The sequence below is a fragment of the Salvia hispanica genome, chromosome 6 (assembly GCF_029641045.1).
Source record: "Salvia hispanica isolate PSC_SH4W2 chromosome 6, Shi_PSC_v1, whole genome shotgun sequence".
NCBI lineage: Eukaryota > Viridiplantae > Streptophyta > Magnoliopsida > Lamiales > Lamiaceae > Salvia > Salvia hispanica.
In genome coordinates, this window is record NC_142697.1 from 36,617,930 (window position 1) to 36,624,475 (window position 6,546).

A 6,546-nucleotide genomic window follows, 5' to 3' on the forward strand; every position below is an offset into this window, starting at 1 on the left:
TTCGGCTACAAAAAAGGGTTGTGATAAGAAACGCTCAATTTTTCGCGCTCTTGCTACGGTTAAACGATCCTCTTCGGATAATTCGTCCAACCCAAGGATGGCTATAATGTCCTGAAGCTCTTTATAACGTTGTAAAGTTTGCTTAACTCTTTGCGCAGTTTCATAATGTTCCTCACCAACGATCCGAGGTTGAAGCATGGTTGAGGTTGAATCTAAAGGATCTACTGCCAGATAGATCCCTTTGGCAGCTAATCCTCTTGATAGTACGGTAGTAGCATCTAAATGTGCAAATGTGGTAGCAGGGGCAGGATCGGTCAAATCGTCTGTAGGTACATAAACCGCTTGAATAGAAGTTATGGATCCTTCTTTGGTAGAAGTAATTCTTTCTTGTAAAGAGCCCATTTCAGTACTCAGGGTGGGTTGATAACCGACAGCGGAAGGTTCATTCATACGAGCTCCCGGCGGTTCATTCATCTGGCCATAAACTAAAGCCACTTTTGATTCTGCAATATTTTCTTCATTAATTACTCCAGATTCTTTCATTTCCATGTAAAGATCATTTCCTTCACGAGTACGTTCACCCACTCCGCCAAATACGGATACCCCCCCCATGGGCTTTGGCAATATTGTTAATCAATTCCATAATGAGTACCGTTTTACCAACCCCAGCTCCACCAAATAGTCCGATTTTTCCCCCGCGGCGATAAGGTGCTAAAAGATCTACTACTTTAATTCCTGTTTCAAAAATAGATAATTTTGTATCTAACTGTATAAAGGCAGGCGCAGATCGATGAATAGGAAATGTTGTACTAGTATCTACAGGACCTAAATTATCAACAGGCTCTCCAAGCACATTAAAAATGCGTCCTAGAGTCGCTCCACCGACTGGAACACTTAGAGGAGCTCCCGTATCAATCACTTCCATTGCTCTCATCAGACCATCTGTAGCACTCATAGCTACAGCTCTAACTCGATTATTTCCTAATAATTGATGTACCTCACAAGTCACATTAATTGGTTGACCAACAGTATCTCGGCCTTTAACTACCAGAGCGTTATAAATATTAGGCATCTGGCCTGGCGGAAAGGCCGCATCTAGTACCGGACCAATGATTTGGATAATACGCCCCAGGTTTTTTTTTTCAAGCGTGGAAACCCCAGAACCTGAAGTAGTAGGATTCATTCTCATAATATAATAAATAAATAAATAGTCGAAATTTTTTTGTGAAAATTATCGAATTCAAAATAAATGTCCGATAGTATGTCGATCGGTTAATTCAATAACAAATGGGAGTTAGCACTCAATTTTGGTGGTGCCCTCCAATCGAATCCAATTCAATCGTTTACTCTTCAATGATTCAATGAGTTAATTTTCAAACTCAAGCAAGCTATTTTAAAATTTTCAAGTGGATGAATAAAGATCTTGAGAACGTTTTTCATTTGTCTATTATTATAGACAATCCCATCTATATTATATAAAATATTCTATGGAATTCGAACCCGAACTCTATTTACATTACGATGCATTATTTATATCTTATTGGCTTTTCTTTCTTTTTATTTCAGCATATCGATTTAGGTCTATAGCCTATTCTTTTCGTTTTTTTATACCCTTTCATCATCATTTCATAGATGAATTAGCCCTACTTTCACATCTAGGATTTACATATATAACATATACCACTGTCAAGAGGAAATTTCTTATTAGTTAGGTTAGGTATTTCGATTCCAAAAAAGATCAAAAGGAAAAATGGGGTTGCGCTATATATATGAAAGAGTATACAATAATGATGTGTTTGGTAAATCAAATACCATGGTCTAATAATCAAACATTCTGATTAGTTGATAATATTAATATTTAGTATTAGTTAGGAAGTTTGTGAAAGATTCCTGGGAAAAGTTTCATTAACGCCCAATTCATTCGTGTCGAGTAGACCTTGTTGTTGTAAGAATTCTTAATTCATGAGTTGTAGGGAGGGATTTATGTCACCACAAACAGAGACTAAAGCAGGTGTTGGATTCAAAGCGGGTGTTAAAGAGTACAAATTGACTTATTATACTCCTGAATACGAAACCAAAGATACTGATATCTTGGGCAGCATTCCGAGTAACTCCTCAACCTGGAGTTCCGCCTGAAGAAGCAGGGGCGCGGTAGCTACCGAATCTTCTACTGGTACATGGACAACTGTGTGGACCGATGGACTTACCAGTCTTGATCGTTACAAAGGGCGATGCTACCACATTGAGCCCGTTCCTGGAGAAAAAGATCAATATATCTGTTATGTAGCTTACCCTTTAGACCTTTTTGAAGAAGGTTCTGTTACTAACATGTTTACTTCCATTGTAGGAAATGTATTTGGATTCAAAGCTCTACGTGCTCTACGTTTGGAAGATCTGCGAATTCCTATTGCTTATGTTAAAACTTTCCAAGGCCCGCCTCATGGGATCCAAGCTGAGAGAGATAAATTGAACAAGTACGGTCGTCCTCTGCTGGGATGTACTATTAAACCTAAATTGGGGTTATCTGCTAAAAACTATGGTAGAGCGGTTTATGAATGTCTTCGCGGTGGACTTGATTTTACCAAAGATGATGAGAACGTGAACTCCCAGCCATTTTTGCGTTGGAGAGACCGCTTCTTATTTTGTGCCGAAGCAATTTATAAATCACAGGCTGAAACAGGTGAAATCAAAGGGCATTACTTGAATGCTACTGCGGGTACATGCGAAGAGATGATGGAAAGAGCTATATTTGCTAGAGAATTGGGAGTTCCTATCGTAATGCACGACTACTTAACAGGAGGATTCACTGCAAATACCAGTTTGGCTCATTATTGCCGACATAATGGCTTACTTCTTCACATTCACCGTGCAATGCATGCAGTTATTGATAGACAGAAGAATCACGGTATGCACTTCCGTGTACTAGCTAAAGCGTTACGTCTGTCCGGTGGAGATCATGTTCACTCTGGTACCGTAGTAGGTAAACTTGAAGGAGAGAAAGACATTACTTTAGGCTTTGTTGATTTACTACGTGATGATTTTGTTGAAAAAGATAGAAGTCGCGGTATTTATTTCACTCAAGATTGGGTCTCCCTGCCAGGTGTTATTCCAGTGGCTTCAGGGGGAAGAGTACAGCCTGTAAATCCGTCGTGGGGCGTGGAAGGTTTTGATCCTTTTGTTCCGGGAGGAATAGCTTCTCATCATATTGCAGCAGGTACACTGGGCATATTAGCGGGTCTATTCCATCTTAGCGTTCGACCGCCACAACGTCTATACAAAGGATTACGTATGGGAAATATTGAAACTGTACTCTCCAGTAGTATCGCAGCTGTCTTTTTTGCAGCTTTTGTTGTTGCTGGAACTATGTGGTATGGTTCAGCAACTACTCCCATCGAATTGTTTGGTCCCACTCGTTATCAATGGGATCAGGGTTATTTCCAGCAAGAGATATATCGAAGAGTTAGCGCCGGGCTAGCCGAAAATCAAAGTTTATCAGAAGCCTGGTCTAAAATTCCTGAAAAATTAGCTTTTTATGATTATATCGGCAATAATCCGGCAAAAGGAGGATTATTCAGGGCAGGCTCAATGGATAACGGAGATGGAATAGCGGTAGGATGGTTAGGACATCCTATCTTTAGAGATAAAGAAGGGCGTGAGCTTTTTGTACGTCGTATGCCCACCTTTTTTGAAACATTTCCAGTCGTTTTGGTAGACGGCGACGGGATTGTTAGAGCGGATGTGCCTTTTAGAAGGGCAGAATCTAAGTATAGTGTTGAACAAGTAGGTGTAACCGTTGAGTTTTATGGTGGCGAACTTAATGGAGTCAGTTATAGTGATCCTGCTACTGTGAAAAAATATGCTAGACGTGCTCAATTGGGTGAAATTTTTGAATTAGATCGTGCGACTATTCACGTTTGGCATATGCCTGCTCTGACCGAGATCTTTGGAGACGATTCTGTACTACAGTTCGGTGGAGGAACTTTAGGACACCCTTGGGGTAATGCGCCAGGTGCTGTAGCTAACCGAGTAGTTGTAGAAGCGTGTGTACTAGCTCGTAATGAAGGACGTGATCTTGCTGCTGAGGGTAATGCAATTATCTGTGAAGCTTGCAAATGGAGTCCTGAACTAGCTGCCGCTTGTGAGGTATGGAAAGAAATCAAATTTGAGTTTAAAGCAGTGGATACTTTGGATAAATAAAAATAAGGAAAATGAAAAGTAATTACTCTCGGTTCTCTTAATTGAATTGCAATTAAACTCGGCCCAATCTTTTACTAAAAGGATTAAGCCGAATACAAAGATTCTAGCGCATTGCACGTATTTTGGATAAATACACATATCTCTAGATATAGAAGATTTGAAATAGAAATATAAGACTCGAATTTTTCTAGTGTTGTCTTGGATCCACAATTAAACCTATGGATCCTTGGGATTGGTATATTCTTTATATATCCTGTAGTTTCTCTGAATCAAGCGAAGTATCATAAATCTTTCGACCCATCCTGTATATTGTCTTTTTCGTTCCGTGTTCGAATAGAGTCTTAATTTATTACTTGTTATTAGACGAGATTTTACGAAAAAATTCTTTCTAGGAGAGAACAAACATTTCTTTTTTTGTTCGATGCAAAGAGACAGAAGAATAAAAAGGGATTCCATCATATTCATATATCATATTTATAGTGAAGTCTTATCCCCGGATTTCCACAAAAGAGAATCCCTATTCACACTTCCTGTTAGTAGTGATTGAATTTTTATGTTTAGTTTGATAATAAATAAGATATTCAAATCAAAATAAAGAATTGTGGATCGAATGACTATTCATCTATTGTATTTTTATATAATATAGTACAAATAGGGGGCAAGAAAACTCTATGGAAAGGTGTTGGTTTAATTCAACGGTGTTTAAGAAGGAGTTACAACGTGGGTATGGGATAAAGAAATTAATGGACAATCTTAGTCCTTTTGAAAATACCAGTGAAAGTGAAGATCTTAATCCAAAAGGTAGGGCTAAAAACATTCATAGTTGGAGGGGTCATGGAAATTCTAGTTACAGTGATGTTGGTCGTTTATTTGGCATCAAAGACATTCGGAATTTCATCTCTGATGACACTTTTTTAGTTAGGGATAGTAATGGAGATAGTTATTCTATCTATTTTGATATAGAAAATCAGATTTTTGAGATTGACAGCAATCATTCTTTTCTGAATGAACTACAAAGTTATTTTTCTAGTTATCGCAACATGTATGATACTCAATCTAGTTGGAATAATCACATTACTGGTTGCATTGACGCTTATCTTCAGTCTCGAATCTGTATTGATACGCCCATTCTAAGTGATCTTCAGTCGCGAATCTGTATTGATACGCCCATTCTAAGTGATAGTAGTGACGGTTACATTTCTAGGTGCGTTTTTAATAAACGTAAAACTTATAGTCAAGGCCGGGGGTCCAGTATACTAACCCGTGCTAAGAGTAGTGATTTAACTCTAACAGAAAGGTCTAGTGATCTCGCTGCAACTCAAAAATACAGGCATTTGTGGCTTCAATGCGAAAATTGTTATGCATTAAATTATAAGAAACTTTTGAAATCACAAATGAATGTTTGTGAACAGTGTGGATACCATTTGAAAATTAGTAGTTCAGAAAGAATCGAAGTTTCGATTGATCCCGGGACTTGGGAACCTATGGATGAAGACATGATCTCCATGGATCCCATTGGATTTCATTCGGAGAAGGCGCGTTATAAAGATCGGATTGATTCTTATCAAAGAAAGACAGGATTAACTGAGGCTATTCAAACAGGCATAGGTCAACTAAATGGTATTCCCGTAGCAATTGGGGTTATGGATTTTCAGTTTATGGGGGGTAGTATGGGATGCGTAGTCGGGGAGAAAATAACCCGTTTGATTGAGTATGCTACCAATCAATTTCGACCTCTTATTATAGTGTGCGCTTCGGGGGGAGCGCGCATGCAAGAAGGGAGTTTGAGCCTGATGCAAATGGCTAAAATATCGTCTGCTTTATATGATTATCAATCAAATAAAAAGTTATTGTATGTATCAATCCTTACATCTCCTACTACTGGTGGGGTAACAGCCAGTTTTGGTATGTTGGGAGATATTATTATTGCCGAACCAAATTCCTACATTGCATTTGCGGGTAAAAGAGTAATTGAACAAACATTGAATAAAACAGTACCCGAAGGTTCACAAGCGGCTGAATATTTATTCCAGAATGGCTTATTTGACCTAATCGTACCGCGTAATCTTTTGAAAAGTGTTCTGAGTGAGTTATTTAAGCTCCACGCCTTCTTTCCTTTGAATTTGTAGAGTGCACCAAGTTCCATTTTTATATTTTATTTGTAGCAAACAAGTAGTTAGCTTATCCGAATCTTATCGGAATCAAAGTAACTAAAAGGGGAGTTTTCTTTGGCGACCTAAGATCTAATTTTAGAAAGAATCAAAATCAAAAGTTGCGGATAACTCTTTCTTTATTAAATTCGAAGACAAGAACAAAACACAAAGAAACGAAGACAAAAATGAATTATCA